This window comes from Sminthopsis crassicaudata, chromosome 2 (assembly GCF_048593235.1).
Source record: "Sminthopsis crassicaudata isolate SCR6 chromosome 2, ASM4859323v1, whole genome shotgun sequence".
Taxonomy (NCBI): Eukaryota; Metazoa; Chordata; class Mammalia; order Dasyuromorphia; family Dasyuridae; genus Sminthopsis; species Sminthopsis crassicaudata.
The window spans coordinates 305,320,400-305,338,324 of NC_133618.1; positions in this window are offsets into that span (position 1 = coordinate 305,320,400).

Below are 17,925 nucleotides of genomic sequence, written 5' to 3' on the forward strand. Positions count from 1 at the left end.
TTCTCTACTATAAAAGCTTTTTCTTGCCTCTTTTGAAGTGAGATAATTTGCCTCACTCTGCATTTCTCTTTCCCTTTCTCCCAGTCAGGGTCTCTCTCAGTCAGGGTCTCTCTCATCCCTTAGTTTTATGTTTTTAGAAATCATCACTTCATATCCAACTCAAACCTGTTTAAATACTTTTGAGGAGGATCAGGGTGAGAAGAAAGAAAGAATAGAATAAACAGCAGGTGAAATAAGATGGATGGAAATATAGTTAGCAATAACTGTGAAAAAAATTGAAGCATGTTCTTCTGATAAAGGTCTATTTCTCAAACACATAGAGAACTGAGTCAAATTTATAAAAATAAGAGCCATTCCCCAATTGATAATGATCAAAAGATATGAACAGTTTTCACATGAAATAATCAAACCTATCTATAGCCATATTTTTAAAATACTCTAAATCATTACTGATTGGAGAAATGAAAATAAACAATTCTGAAATATTACCTCATACTTATTAGATTGGCTAGAAGAATAGAACAGAAAAATGACAAATATTGGGGGGATGAGAAAATGAGACATTAATAACCATTCTCAGGAGAGCAATTTGGAATTATTTCCAGAAGTCTATAAAACGATGCATACTCTTTAACCTAGCAAAACCACTACTAGCTTTATATTCAACAAGAGATGTTTTAAAGGGGAGTTGGAGAAAGTGCCTATATGTATAAAAATATTTATGGCAGCTCTTTTCTGCTGGCAAACATGACTAATAAATGAATATGTTTTGCATGAAAACACATATACAACCTACATCAGATTGCTTGCCTTTTCAATGAAGGGGGTCAGGAGGAAGGTGGGAAGAAGATTTGGAACTCAAAGTTTTAAAAAGTGGCTAATGTTACAGAGCAACTGGAAAAGTCTTAAGCATGGCCAGTTTCTTCTGAGAGAACAAGCCTAGGAAAAGAAGCAAAAGTTCCCCATTACTTTGGCTGTTTACTATTCATCAAAGAATAAAATGAAGCAGGAGTGAATAAAACAGGGCTCAAGCTGAAAAGTTAAAACAGCAATATGAGTTTGAAGGAAACTGAAAGAATATGAATTTCTGTTTATTTGAATTTATACTGTAACTTTGTGCATCACAATGAAGGAAAAAGAAATTGGGGAAATTTGGAACATCTCAAAATAGGCCTCAGCATTCTGATGACTTTACAATCTACTCAAGCTGTGTGCTAAGGGCTCATTACTACACAGGAGATGCACATCTATTCTTATAATTCACAATCCCTTTGTAGCAGTCCTATATATATATAGGACACTTCCATCATGTTTAATCACCTGTTTTGTCAACCCCAGTGGTTACATTTCCAGATGTTGACTAACTTTATAGATTGATGGTGCTCCATACATGTCAACTAACTGTATTTCACCCAAGGCTCTATCAATTCAAAAAACATTTGTAGACATTTTTTAGAAAAGGTGACCACTGACAGATCTACCCCAGATGCTTGTTTGGCAATAGTTTCCTCCATCTCTGTGGGAGCTTCCACGGGATTAAAACAAATTCACCCCCAAGTATGTCACCAGTTAGCCATATAGGAATGAAAACCAGATGTAAATTAACTGTGGATGATGCTAGAAGTTGACAGTTCCAAAATCTTATAAATGATCTTACAGGATAGCTTGATGGTATTATAAGCCATATATTTAACAAAAAGACTGTCAGAACTAAAGACAGGTGAAGTAACTATATAGAGAGATAAGCAGATGAATTGTAAAAAAATAAGAAATTTCCTGAATCATCAGGCAGAATTCATCCTGAATCAAGACTTTTTTTGAGCTTGAAAAGGTAAATCTTATTTTGTTTTAGGAAGAATAATTTTCATTTTTATTTATTCTACACATTTCGAGGTTCTACACAGAAATGACAAGGACCATGAAACCTTGCTCTTTATAGTATCTGAAAAATCTTGAATCAGACTCAAGAGGTTTGGACAAAATTCAGACAAAAATTTAAGCTTAGGGTGTTCATCAAAATAGGGTTTATATTCAGGATATTGAAGAATCTTCAGTCATTGATAAAAAACAGGAAATTCCTACCAGGAATATAGTATAAGAGAGTGTTAAAGTTTATCCAAGTCAAACTTTTAATTCTTCTTTTTTGATGATAAACATTTTTCTTTCTTCTTTTTTCATGGTTGTAAGTATTTTCATTCAAAGAAGGATGAAAATGAAGATAACAGAAATATTATTTTGTAATCAAAATATCATTTCAGTAAGATATACTTTTAAGAAGAATCCTACTTTATCCTGTGTTACATATACACTATCAATGTGACTTTGGGCAAGTAAGTCAATCTCTCAAACTCTCTCCTAGTCTATAAAATAGAAGGGGTGAGAGAAGTATAATAATAATAACACTTCTCTCATAAGGATGTTGTAAGAATCAAATGAAATAAAGTATACAAAACTTCGCAAACCTTAAAGCACTTATGAATGTTAGCTATTATGTTTTAATAGCCTTTTTTGTGGATATGCCACAATCATCATTTACAAGATTTACTATATACCAGACACTGTGCCAAGCATTGAAGATTCAAAGAAAGGCAAAATCACAATCTATACCCTGAAGGAGCTCATTTTCTAAAGAAGGAGATACATGGAAAACAGATACATACATTTGTGTATATGTATATCTATGCATACATAAAATGTATATACATACACACACTGTATAAAAGGCAGGTAATCTCAGAGGGAAAGCAATGGGATGAGAGAATGACCAAGAAAGCCCTTTTCCAGATGGTTGGATTTGACCTGAATCTTGAAGGAAAACAGGAAATCCAGGAGGCAAAAATGAAGAAGGAGAGTATTCTATGCATGGGATACAACCAGTGAAAAGGATTTATTTTGAGAAAGAGGATACCATGATGTCAACTATCTGGGTATTAATAATAATTATAGTTCACATGTCTACAAATTCATTAATTCAACATTTATCCAGCACCTGTGTAGGACATTGTTTTAGAGTACTGGCTAATTAGGAGACATGATAAACCAGAGGACCTGAGTCCAAATACCTCTTATGAAACCTTTTGAATATGGGCAAGTCCCTTGGATTCTCTAGTCTGTAGGTACCTCATAGACAAAATCAGGAGGTTGGACTAGATGGCATTTGCAGTTTCTTCCACTTCTAAATCTGAAGTGGAGTGCTATACTAAGAGAGTTCATGTTCCAGTTTTGATACTACTTGACTAAGAGTTGAGTCAAAGACTAGCCATAAGGCATTTTCAAACTTTACTATTTCCTCCAAACAAGTTTAGTTTTTTCCCTCTTTCATACCATTTGTTTAGAAATATTAAAGAATTGTTTGTTCAGAATATTAAAGAAAATATACAATGGAGTGAGGAAATAGAGTGCCACAATGCCAAATCACTATGAATCAGAGAGCCATTGGTTAGTATCCTCCCCTCAAGTATTAGAAACAAGTATTAGAAAACAAAGTTCTTGATGAATCCATCTAGGGAAAGGAGTCAGTCCACGAAAATGCATCCATATGTTTCAGAAGAGTCAAACTCACAGCCTACAAAATTCTCAGTTCAGTCTGAATCAAAGTAAAATAAAAATACAATAAAATATTGTAATGCCAGAGAAACTGAGGCAAGATAGAGATTAGAGAGTATTTAATATTTTATTTAAAGGGAGAGAGATTTACTGGGACCAAATGGATCCGTGGTTTGGTCTCAGGGCTGAATGAAACTATTGTCTCCAAGAATCCAGCAAACCATGTGAGTTCTCAATGACAGATACACATGGCTCAGACTCAGGGGGTAGAGTGAGGCAGAGGCAGAGTCAGGGTGCTGAGAGTAGAAAGGTACTCTGACAATCAGGTTCTGACAGAGTGAGGGGAGACATGAGGAATGGGATGACCTAATGGGGGAGAAACCCCAGAAATGGGAAGAGGCATCTTGTTAAGACAGTATCTGACATTCTGATAGCTTGGGATGGGGAGAGGCATTCTGATATTCTAAAACATAAGATCTTTTATTCTTATCAAATATTTTGATAAAGAGGGAGGGAGGTTTTGCAGGACTGAGCTTTGAACTGATAATTATAAACTAAAGCAGAGAAACTGAGTCAGGACTGGGTCAGGATAATTAGGGAAATTGAGTCAGGACATAAAAGAGAACTGTGGCATAACAATATAATGTTTATTTGTTATTTTCTAAGTCAATATGTAGCCTGCAAAAATACATTTCTATTTGAGTTTGACACAACTAGCATATATCAAATTTTATCTGTTATTCTGTATGCTCTCCCTACGTTCATGCAATGGAATTCCTTTTTTAAATAAATCTATTTGATGAAGCAGAGAATTGTTAAGCTGCTTTCTTCCTTTAGATTTTATTACTGCTTTTGATTCACCTGAACAAAACATTCTCAAATAAGTGGTTTCATCAATGAAATTTGATTCATTAATTTTATAGGCAGCATTTACCTTAAAAAGAAGTTCATAGAACCTGAGTTCTATGAAATCTTTATTTTTAATATTTTGATAATTGCATTTCAGTCCAATTAATTTTTTTCATAATCCTATGGATTTTTCTTTTCTGAGTTTAAAATATTATTCTCAGATGGATTCACCAGACTGCCAAAGGGATCCACAGCTTTAAAAAAATGGTTAAATTAAGGTTCTTTGTACTAGATTCTGCAATCCAGATGGGTTGTCTACAAATAGGACCCAGAACCTTTTCCCTGACATTTTAATCTGATCTGCTCTTGATATTAACTGCCATATTCTAGTTCTGTGTTAGGCTGGTGAGAGGGCAGTTCAATCAATAACTTCATGTCCCTTTTCAAAAGACAAAGGTCTTTTGATGGACACATGGATACTCAGCTGATAATCTATACTATATACTGCGGATCAGATGGGGCTAATTATGATGTAAATCATTCCAAAACTATAGTTCTTTTTGAATCTTGCCAGGCTGCTGAGAAGCCCAAGGAATTAACATTTTCAAAGCATTTTTTTGGTGGCAATATAAAAAAGATTTTCCACTGTCCATAATCCCATCATCATCATGAGTGGGCTTGCAGCTACAGCACAGATGAATCTTTATTGAAATAAAAATCCTTAACCAAACCATAATTCTCTCACTTAGCAGTAGTCATGTCCAAACTTAGTCCCAATGTTCAATCGCTGGCATGCTATCTATCCTATGGATGAAAAGAATTTAAGCCTTCCAAGCCTTTCTAACTGGCATCTCTTATCAGCCCTAAATCTCTTACCCATAAATCATATTGGATATTCCAAGAGGCCCTTTGAAATTTAGAAAACTCCTCTATGTCTGACCATTGCTAGAGTTCTTAGTGAATACTTCATGTTCTTATCAATCTACTGTGGCTAAAGATGACTGCATTTCATTTGCAGAAAAATATCTCTGATAAAATATTAATTAAAAACTTGAAAGTTCTACTTGCTAGTATGATCCTGAGATATTGGATATTTAATAACTGAGCAGAATTTAACATATCTCTTGTTAAAGTAGAGGAGAAATGAATAGTAGAGCAAATTATAGCACAGGCCATTCCCCAGCTTGTCAATATCTGATGTCTTAAGCCAGTTTCTCTGTTACTACAACCCTGACTGTTCCTTATACTCCTGCCTTCTCTTCCTTTCAGCTCAGGAGCTATTGGAAGGATAAAAGTAAAGTTTTTTTAATGTAGATTCTAAAGTGCAAATAGTAAATAATAATAGTAAACAAATAGTAAAGTGCAAACTGAGGAACAGAGTTCTTACAAAACTCAGGCTCACTGGAACAGACTTCCCAGTTACAGCTGATCTCCAGAAGCCAACCTGCCCAAATATTTCTTTCTTCATCTCACCTGACTGCTTCCCTGTCACTACCACATTAAATAAAATAGCAGAGATTCATTTAGGTTGCCAAACATCCTCTCTCAAAACTGCAAATACCCCTGGCAGCTACAAGTCATTTACACATTAGGATTAGCCTCAATCACACCTTAGGATGAGAGTGATCTCCTAATACCTAATTGAGAACAGCTGCACAAGAGGAAACAGAGAGTAGATTGGAATGAGTAGAGATCTGGGGCAGGTAAACCCACCAGTAGGTTTTTGCAAGAAAAATGGTCATGAGAGCCAATGCTAGAGTTACGATAGTGTTTCCCTGATAGCTGGAGCCCTATAAAAGTCTCTGAAATTAATTGCTCAATGTTGAATACTTTGAGACAAGAGTCCCATGCAGCCCACTGGCTTTGGCTAGTTTAAATTCTCCACTATTAAAATATTAAAAACTAATCTCTGTCTTGCCTCAGTTTCTCCAGCATGAGTCAGACCTAGTACTGTATCTTAAATTCATTTATATCAACTTGCTTATATAAATTTGATCCTTCTATATAGCCTAATCAAGAAAACAAAACTTTTCAAATAAGAAATTAAGAATCTTAAAATTTTTTTGTTGTTATTTTCTATTTTTAAAACCAGCCAAGTTTCCTAGAAAAGAGAAGTAACAGCTTGGTAAGAGACACAAGAAATTGTCATTCAATCATGTTTGACTCTACAGGACCCCGGGGTTTTCTTGGCAAAGATATCAGAATAGTTTGTTTTTACTTCTCTACCTCATTTTGAAAATTAGAAAAGTGTGGCAAACTGGGTTAAGTGACTTGCCCAGGATCAGTTAGCTAATAAGTATCTGAGGCCAAATTTGAACCCAGGAGGATGAGTCTTCCTGACTTCAGGCTGGATGATCTACCCACTATACTATCTAATAACTCATGAGGACAATACTCATTACCAAATATTCTACAATTTATAGTCTTAGAAAGCTGACCTAGTAAATTAAATGAGAGTTTAAATCAAAGCTTCTTAAACTGTGAATTGTATAAGGACACAAAACTGAATGTCAGGGTCTTGAAAATATGATTTATTATCAGTAAAGATTTGATTTGTAGATCTATTTTATATACCTATATATATATATACATATATACATACATATATATACATATATACATATATATACATATATATACATATATATATACATATATATATATATATATATATATATATATATATATATATATATATATATATATATATATATATATATATATATATATATATATATATAGTGTAAATTACACAAGGGTTGTGTAAAACTATTTTGAATGAAAAGGGGTTACAAGTGGAAAAAACTCTGGTTTAAATAATTTACCTCAGCCTACATAGCTGGGGGAAGGAGAGGGAATATTGTTTAAACCCAAGTTTTTTAAATCTAGCTCTGTACTATGCCATAATACCTCTATTTGCAAAATTTCATTATAATGATTTATCAGAAAGTATAATCTCAGTACTATCCTTTTTACTTGTAAATTCCACTTGACTATAGCATAACAAGAAAACAACTTTTTCAAAATATCCTACATATATCCCATGAAGGTTTCCTTGATTTGCCATCTGATCTATAACTTTCCCTATACCCTTCATTTGGCATTAATCCTAGATTGTCTTGAATTTTTAACCTTTTCTATTACATATATTTTATCTTTCAAGTTAACTATAAACTCCCTGAAGGTAGGGCTCAGATTTTATAGTTCTTTAGATTCCCCATAGTGTGAGCCCACAACTATTTGTTGGTTGATTTTTTTTTTTTTACCTTTTAGCTAGGAAAGAGAGTAAAAAGAGAATCAATTTGGATTTAATGGGTTACAGGTGAATCTGGTATGTCCCAATGGAATGTCTGAGTTTAAGCTGGTCTGAATTTGCTACAAATTGCCTGCTTTAATAGATTGTGTCATTTTTTGACTCTACTCCCAAACCATCAGTTGCCACAGTTACCATCATTCTAATTCTCCCTTTCCAGACCATGGCTGTTCTTGGCACTTAACAGGAGGTCACTGAGGAACAATTTGCTTCATTTTAAAAAGTAAGAAAATGTTAATATCCCAAGATCTGTAGCTATAGTACCCCAGAGCAAAATCCTCTATGACTTTATTTTCTCTCATTTTTAACTTTCCTTTTCTACTTTCTCCATGTCAGACTGTCAGGCAGATTTTGATCTAAGGGGCATGCTGCTTTCTCCTGTGCTGACACTGACTGAGTTCCCATAACCACTATGAGAAATTCCAGTCAGCATTAATTTCTTTCTTTTGAGTCCCTGTGCTTTGTCCATAGGGACAGGGAAGGTCCTGATACAAGAAATAGATGTGACTTGGGGGGTTGGGGGGGGGAAGGCTGTAAGCTTACAGCATATCAATTGGTTTCTAAAAATCTGGACTAGCTTGTTGATGATTTAATTTTTTCTGAGATTATAATTGCTAAAATAACATCTTTAGGTTATAAAAACAGGATATGTGTAATGCTATTCTCTATTATATACAATTACTTTCTAAAGTATGTAGTAAATTTCACATGTAACTGTCATTTCTCTCTTTTTTGGCATCACCAATGAATGCTACCTTCCTTCCCAAAAGTCTCCCCCAAAATTAAAAAGGGTAGAAAGGGAATCCCATATAAAAATAGTAAAGCAAAACAAATCCACACAAAGGCTACCTGGAAAATATGTTTCTCTTCTACATCTTGACTCCACTACATAGCCTCTTCATCTGTGCCCCATTATTTTATCCCTGGTGGCTCTCATAACTAACTAATTGTTCCCTCCTCTCTGACTCTTGTAGTTTCAGCTTCCAGTCGGTGGGGGTTGTTCTTTGCTTGTCTTACTATTTGCTATAATTCCAGCTCATAAAGCTTAAGTTCTGGGACCACTTATTCACCCCTTCTGTAGCTCACTTTCTTTGCTGGTTTCTACAATTCTGCTATTTTCTAGGAAAGCGTGATCGTCAGCCTCCCTGGAGTATCAACTGTCTAAATGCTATTGTACATAACGCCTCTTCATTTAACAAATACATGCATAATTTATAAGCACATCTCTAGGCCAAAGTGCCTCTATTCTTTTGAAACCTTTTAAACATGTGTCTCTAAATGCCTTCTTTCCAACAGAAAGGATCCCAAGGGGGAAAAAAAAAAAAAAAAACATATCTACACTATATTTTGTTTTCCATCAACTAATCCCTCTGGCTAACTGCTCCCTCTCCTCCTAGTACAATTTGAACAACTGATTCTTCAGAGATCATACCCTAAGTCAGATCCTCTTAAGCTTTTTTCCAGTCACAATTCCTTTTCACCTGAGAAATTTTTATGCAACCCCAGGTATATAGGTATATAAAATAGAAATACAAATCAAACAAAATAAATAATAATTTCATGACCCTCACATTCAATTATGTGACCTCATATGAAAATCAAGATGTACAGAATAGGCAGCTTTGCCCCAAGTGACTTAATCCACTCAGTTTTGGAACCAGTACCCTGGTGTCACAACTGTCCTGATTGGTGAGCCAACTTATACAGATATGCTTGTCTTATTATTTCTATCCCCAGACCACAGCTTCCTATCCACCCTTCCCCTTTTCATCTGGGAATCAAGATCATGGGACATGGCTCCTGGAAATGGTACATGAATGAACTCACTTATGGTTCTCTGCTTTGATTCCAGAGGAGCAAGTAAAGCTAAGGACTTTGTGAAGTTCTGCCTCATTTAAACCCAATTCAATCACAAGTCAAGAATCATCATCATATGTCAATGGTCTTCTTTGAGAATGAAGAATATACAACAATAATAAATACTTTTCTCTGGCCATAATTCTCTTTTTATGTATTATTTCTCTCTACCTGCACGGAAACTCTTTAATGGCAGATATTTCTTACTTTTGTATAGGTGGCTCCAGTTCTTAGCATAAAATGCATACAATGAGAGCCTAATAAATACTTTTCATTCATTCCTTCAGGATGCTCTAGACGTACTCCCTCTTGTACTACTCAAAGAAATCTGTTTTCAATTACACCTCAGTGAATCAATCCTTTTTGTCTCCTCTCTTGCCAGAAAGTGTCCTACCCAGTACAGTCAATACTTCCCAAAAAGTCTGGTAGAGCACCAATTACCCATTTTCCCTCACAAGGCAATTGGGTCTAGTTATTCAAATTATTCAAGACTACTTGGTGAAAAGGGACAGCTAAGTGGCACAAGATGGAATACTAGACCAGAGTCAGGAAAACTCATCTTCTTGAATTCAAATCTGCCCTTAGATACTTACTAGCTATGTGACACTACAAATCATTTAATATTGTTTGTCTCAGTTTTCTCATCTATAAAATGATCTGGAGAAAGAAATGGCAAACCACTCTAGGCTCTTTGCTAAGGAAACGCCAAATGAAATCAAAAAGAATCAAACATGACTGAAACAACAAAACAACAATAATAAAAACTTGATGGAAGGATTCCAGAAGGAATAGTGAGAGGCACAAAGTTGATAGTTCTCAGCTCAAGGAGATTTTGTAGAACTTGCTACACATTTCTTTTCAAAAGCATGGTTTTGCAACTAAATAATTACTTAATTATCTTCAATTAGGGATAGACAAGATATTTGTGCACACTAGGCAAGGTGTGAAATTTGCACCTGGTTGCATTCCCCAGGCCTAGAGCCTTCACTTGATACATTATAATTGAGCTTTTCTTGATTGAAATTTCAGCAGATCCATGACTACTGTTACAGGGACAGATTTCAGTTCACTAATAGACATTCATCTCATTTGATTGTTGTCCAAGTTTTTTGATAATTCTTCCTCAGAGGACCCATAAAACACACAAAAAGCTTTCTTCTTATTGAGGTTCTATTTTATGTGTATTAGGGCAACTAACAGAATGATTCTCTTCCTATCAAATATATTTACAGACATTATACAATAATTTTCTATATTTCCAAGAAGAGGAGCATTAAAAATAAGTGCTTTTATAAAAGTCAATATTTAAACTACTCCATGCTGCATCCCACTGTGTTCAGTACCACTACAACCTCCCCGTTCACCTCTACACCACACCTTCACATCCATACCCTAACATACAACCCAGTGGTTAATGATATATTCCATAGGATTATAGTTTAGAGCTGAAACATAGCTAATACATGTTTAATAACAAGTTCTCCACACATACACATGACATACTTTTAATTTTTATTTGACATTATTAATGTTTTTGCTGTCATTTTCTTAAGTCTAGACAACCAATAAAACAATAATTAAAGCTCTAATTTAAAGCATTTGCCAATTTTTGACCTGGCTTTAGAATATTTCTGGCTGGAATATACTTTAGTTGCCCAGCCTCCTTATTTTATAAATAAAACTGAGAAATAGAAGTAGAATGATTTGCCCAAAGTCAGAAAACTAGTTTGTATGTGACATAAACTTTGAATGCAGACCTCCCTGTCTCCAAGTCCATCCTTCTATGCACTCTTCTAAGCTGCCCCTATTGGTAATGTAATTATTCCTGTTGTCATAATATGAAGGTAGATGAGGTCATAATGAATGAACAAGCATTTATCAGGTGCTTATTATATGCCAAGTACTGCACTATACACTAAAGATACACATATGGTAAGACAACTTCAAAGAACTTACATTCAAAAAGGGGAATATAACATATAAGGGGAATGATTATAAGGAAAAGGAGTTTTTGTCTGGGAAACCACAGAGATTATTAGTGGAAACCTGATATAGCTATTTGTCATGCCCTTTTCAGTCTTTTACCAGAGGAATAGAAAAACATATGAAGAGGAAATGGAAGTTATAACTAAATATTACTAAGTTATAACTAAATATTACTAAATTGGGCTAGATAGATCTTATTTTCCAGATAGATAGCTAACTAGATGACATAGTTTCCCAATATAAGTGAATTAGTAGATGTTTATTTACTTTTCTGCTTATCAGGGTGGGTTTTCCCCAGGTAAGTAAATTACCTTCCAAAGACTTTAGATCCCAAACCTGTGTATTGACTGAGGATAAGGGAGGGAGTATAAGGTGTGGCAAATGGCAGGATCAGCTCTGATTTCCTGATGGCTAGATGACTGGAATGAAGGTTGTGGCAGCTGGTGCATGTGATCTGCCAAGTACTACAAAAGTAGAAAATGTCCCAGTTCATTCCTAGCATAAGCCCTATAGCTGTCCTCCAAGGAACAAACTAGTTCCAAGAGGCTTATCACCAGAATGTTGAACTACTGGTGATAATTCTTTTTAACCACAATAACTTATGAAGACTGCCTACTAAGATCTGCCTTTGAAATAACAGTGGAATGTGCCCTCACATGATGAAATCTTAGGTTCTTAAAAAAAGAAAGAGTAGAAAGAGGATAGGCCTTGAAGTCAAAGTAATGAGGGAAAGGAAAGGGGGAACCCCATTTCTCCACGTATAGATAGTAAGATAATCCCATGAGGTGCAGTGTCCCCTGTAAATGAAGTTACAGGCCCCGAAACCTAGATTGATAAATAAAAGGTTTATTGTAGGAATTTGGAAGTAAAGCTCAGAAAGATTCTGGGGGCCAGAGGTGGCTGGAAAGATACCATGTGTTGGTGGGGAGGGCTCCTGCAAAGATGGCTCCGGGCCCCTTTTATACCCCAAAGATTGTGGGCGGTGCCAAGTTCTTGGAGGGCTTTTCAATTAGCTCAGATCAGGTGAGGGCTGGGGGAAGCTGAGCTGATGGTGGGACTGGGCCCGGATATTCAAAGGGTGCCTTTGACCAGGATTTGTGAATCAAGGTCAGTCATGGGTTGGGCAATTAGAAAGGAATCTTAAAGGGACTTCAACCCCCATCAAAAGGACTTAGGTTTATGGCCTTTCTCTTTGTGACCTTGAGCAAGTCCTTTAACTGCCTGGTGACTCAATTTCCTTATCTGTAAATAAAATGAAGCTGAATAAAAAACTTCTAAGGTTCATCTAATCCTAGATCTACGAATATGTTGCTAATCTTTTGTACTGGCTGTCCCCTGTGACTAAAATGCACTCTCTCCTTTCCTCTATATTAAAGAGTCCATCTCTTCCTTTAAGATACAGCTCAAGTACCATCTTCTGCATGAATCCTGATTCCCCCAATAGCTAATGCCTTCCCTCCCAAATTAACTTTTATTTAATAAATACTCTATATACATTCAAATATATGCTCTATGTGTATGTGTATATATATACTATATATATATATACTTGTGCTGTATATATTTTATATGTATTTCTTTTCTCTCCCACTAGAATATTTTTAATTAAAGAATTGTTTTTAATTAATATATATATATATATATATATATATATATATATATATATATATATATATATATATATACATATGTATGATAATTCTCTTTTCCCTACCTTTTGTCTAATTAGAATAAGAAAAACAAAAAGGAGAACAAATTCCTTGTAGCAAATGTAGTATGGCCAAACAACAAATTTCTCATTTTACATCCTGAATCCCATGTTTTCTCTGTGAGGTGGTAGAGAACATACTTCATAAGTCCTCTGGAAAAATGAATAGTCAATTAGTCAACGTGGATTTTAGTTTCTTACAGCTTTGAAAGTTATTTGTCTTTTTTTTTTTTTTTTTTTTTTTTTTTTGCTGAGGGCAGTTTGGGGCTAAGTGACTTGCCTAAGGCCATACACACAGCCAGAAAGTGTTATATATGTGAGGTCACATTTGAACTCAGGTCCTCCTGACTTCTCTTTATCTGACTGACTGCTCTATCCATTAGCTGCCCTGAAAGTTGTTTGTCTTTATTGTGATGTTATTTCATAAATTGTTCTCTTGCTTCTACTTGTTTCCTTCTTTGTTCTTTTACCAAAGTCTTCAAAGCTGCCTATTTTTATAATAATAATAATGTTATAGTATAAATTGCCCCTTTGATTCTGATCACTTTATTCTGCATCAGTTCATAAATCACTTTTTATGTCTTTTTTAAATCATCAACTTCCTCATTTTTTATAGTACAATAATATTCCATCATATTCAGAGCATAATTTGTTCAAGTATTTGACAATTAGACATCCCCTTAGTTTCTAGTTGTTTTTCCCAATAGAATGTAAACTTATTGCATTTTTTGAATTTGCATTTCCAGTCAATAAATATTTATTAAGTGCCAATCAAGTGCCAGGCATTGTTCTAAGTTATTGGTATTATTATTGTTCATCTTTTGTTCTTGAAGAGTTCCAACGACAACACAGAGTGATTTCTTGATTTGGAAGTGAATTGGATTTAAGTAAGACAGAACTGTGAGAAGTCATTATCCTTACTCTCTCCTCCAGAGTTCTCAGAGTCCAGTAGCAGGACACCGAACATGATGGCTCCAGGGTAAAATACTTAGGACAAAAATAAGAGATAAAAGATAGTCCCTGCCTTCAAGGACTTTAAAATCTCATTGTTATGCCCTGAATAAAATTATCGTGGCCACCTCCCCCCCTTCCTTGACATTTGGACTGGGAATATTGAGACAGGAAAAACCTTGACATACCATACCATTGAGTCATAAACTCCAGATGCTTTATCTCAATCCTTGCTGTGATAATTCCCCCTGCTTTTGAGTATTGCCCCTTGCCTTGCGGTCTCCTGCCCTTGACCTTTTTATCTTGACCCTTATCCTGTCAGGATTAAATTATGGTCCTTTCCTAGAATTATGGCTTATCCTCCTACTCAGTATCTCCCCTCCCCCCCTTATCTGCCTTAGTTTCCCCTACAAGATTATATACTGAGGATAAGTATCCTGTTAAGCTAAAACCCTATAAAAGTTCCCTGCCTCAGTTCCTCTGTGTCAAATGATTTTTGAATATGAGTTCAATTTGGCTTATTGGAAGTGTTCATAAAAGATTTTAAAAGGCAAATAAAAGAGGTTGGAGAAAAATGAGAATTATGCAAGAGAAAATTAACAGCTTGGAAAAGGAAAGAAAAAAATTGATTGAATAAAAACAATTCCTTAAAAAACAATTGGCCAAATGCAAAAAAATCCCTGAAGAAAATATCATATGATATAGGAGTGAAATCAGAAAAAGTTCCAGAAAGTATCTGAGCAATATGAGGCAAGGAAGAGGAGAAAAGAGGGAACTTTTAATGAGTGGTTTCAATCTTTCAGTAAAACAGGAGGCAAAATGTTTAGCTGTGAGTGAGGGGAGGGAAAGCATGAGAAGTGTGAGGATAGATGAAAAGATTAGGAAGAGTTACTATGAAAAGTGGAATAAGGAGTTCATAAGGGAAATAGAGAAAGATTTTCTTGTTTTTTCAGTTATTGTCATATGACATGAATTTGTAGTAGACTCAATCAAAACAGTTACTAGCTTTTCCACTTCTTCATTCAATAGTATGACACTAGAAATTAAAGTAATAAAAATAGTTGGAGTGATTTGAGGCTGAGACTTGGCTAGGCACAATTGGCAAAACAATACAAGGGTTAGGACTGAAGGGAAAAGGAGAGTACAGATTTTAATTGGTTTGCCCAGGAGTCAAGATAGGGAAAAGAGAAGTGACTTGTAGAGGGGAATTGGCTTGTCAGAGAATCAAGAAGTTAAGATACTAGAGGTCACAGTATAGACAAAAGATATGGTTATGATGAAGTTTAGATTTAGGGAACCAAAATGAAATTAAGGTTTCTGGTGGTCAGGAAGTTAAATAAGGTCTAGTAGTAGGTTCGGGATTTGGGGAACCAAATGGAGAGGTTTGGCTCCCCTGCACCCCCTTGGGATTCAGCACAAGGGTAGGGAGTTTGGAGGACTCCCTTCTGGCTGCAGAAAGGTTCTTTGTAAAGGAAGTTACAGATCCTAAAAATAGATTGATAAGAGGTTTATTATGGGGATTGGAAGTGAGGTTAGAAATTCTGACAAAGAGGCATCAAGTTTGGGTAGGGAAATAGGTGAGGATTAGGAGAGAATAACACTGGAAAAAAATATTATTCCAGCAGGCAGATCTATAGAAAATGGAGTTTTGCGCTGAAAATACAGTTCTCAGTGGACAGAAATTACTGGCAGCTGAGAAAGTCACCAAGGTCCATCTGCCAAGACCTTAGTTGATGGAAGCTCATTATATTGCTTGTCTTAGTGGGGGTTGGAAACCCAAAGATCAAAACCAGTAGGGGGGGCTGGGCAATCCAAGCAAGTCAGAATGGGGCTGGGACAATTGAAGCAGATCAGAACCCATGGGGGCTGGGAGAGCATAAGTTGGCTCAGATCCAATGAAGGCTGGAACTAGCCGTATCTCCTATTGAAATTCATAGGGATTTTTTTGACCAGGATTTGTGAATCAAAGGCTCTGGCTCCTGGACTGATATGCCTCAGCCAGGAAGGGGTAGGAATCTAAAAGGAATCACAGATCAGTCTGAAAGGAATCATAAATAAATAGGAAATACAGTTTCTTAAAGGGACCACAACCTGTTTCAGTTAGGTAGGGGAAGGAAGAGAAAAATGTGGAAAGTCAGTAGATTGTGGTTGAATAAAGAGATTTCTGAATTTTTGATTATGAAAGTGGTACATTTGTGGGTTATGGCAAGATTAAGAATATGACCATCTTTAAGTGTGGTTGAGGTAGAATAGAAGAATAGATCAGTCCAGTGCCAAGTATAGTATTTGGCACATGTTAGGTACATGATAAATAATTGATATATGACTTACTGGCTATCAAAACATGAGGTTTAATGAATCACAAACATGTTTTGGTTATGGATAAGGAAAAAGGGAACTATTTTTAACATTATCATTCAACATTTTCTGTTTGTTCTGTTTTTTTAATTTCAGTGTTCAGATTTTTTCCCATAAAAATATATAAAGTCATCTAGACTTGAGGAACAAATCTGAGTAGAAAAGGATGAGCAACTGAAGCAAACTGGAAGTGTGGAAATGTACCTTTTGAATAACAAGTTTCTATTTATGGATTACTTACCTTTTTGTATGGAATCACAGTTAATTTTAAATTGTTAATGGTTGTGAAGTGTTCTGAGTTTTGAAAAATAAAAGCAAATAAATCACAACATCTTTGACAACAAAGAAGAGAAGAAAAAGCATCCATCAAGCCTATGCTCATTCTATCCCCTCAAGAAATAACAATCTCAGGCCCTGAGAGAAGGACCATAATTTTTATTTGAAAACCTCTCAGGGAGGCCCCTTTGTATTTCCCTTTCTTTTCTTAGCAGATCAAGCAACAATTTCCTTTTTATCATCTTCTATTTATAGTTTTCTTTTCTCAAAATCTTGGATAGAAGGAAAGTGGGAAAAAAGCATTTCTTTCAAAAGTCACATTATTTTGTCACAATCAAAAAAAATCTATTGAATACAATAAAAGGAGGGTTGGGGGGAAGAGAAACAAAAGCTGTTCCAGCCATCTTCTGCCTCATCCCTAGTTCATTGAGGAAGTAACACTTTAAGGAAGTGAAAGTTAAATGAATATTTCCAACTATTTGCTACAGTTGAAAAATGCAAAAGAAATGTCCCTAAGCTATCTTTATTGTTTGGACAAGGGAAAAGACAGGTACTAGAAAAAGGCACAGAATGAGTACTTGATAAATTATTGTTGAGTTGTTAAGTTGAATAAATTAAAAGATATATAATTTAGGTCAATTCTACTTAAGCAGCTTTGTGACTAAACAAGTCAATCCCTCTGGAACCTCAATTTCCTTACTTATAACAATAAAAGTTCATATTAATGAAGTCCTTTAAAGTTTGCAAAGAATATTACACCATTTAAAGGTAGATGCTATCAATATCCCTGTTTTGCAGTAAGAAAATTATGTCTTAAAAGAGATTCCATGACTTGCATGTCACAGTTAAAAAGGATCTGAAGTAAAATATGAACTCAGACCTCCTGATTCTGAATCCAGCATTCTATCCATTATACCTCATTGCTTTTCCATCTTTAAAATAAATCAATGGCATTACGTTAATATTCTTAGCTCAAAAACCATATAAAAACAAGGAGGGGCTAGATTTGGCCTTCAAGTTATAGCTTACCTATTCCTAGACTAGGAAATCATTCTGATTCCTTCCAGATCTAACATTCTGC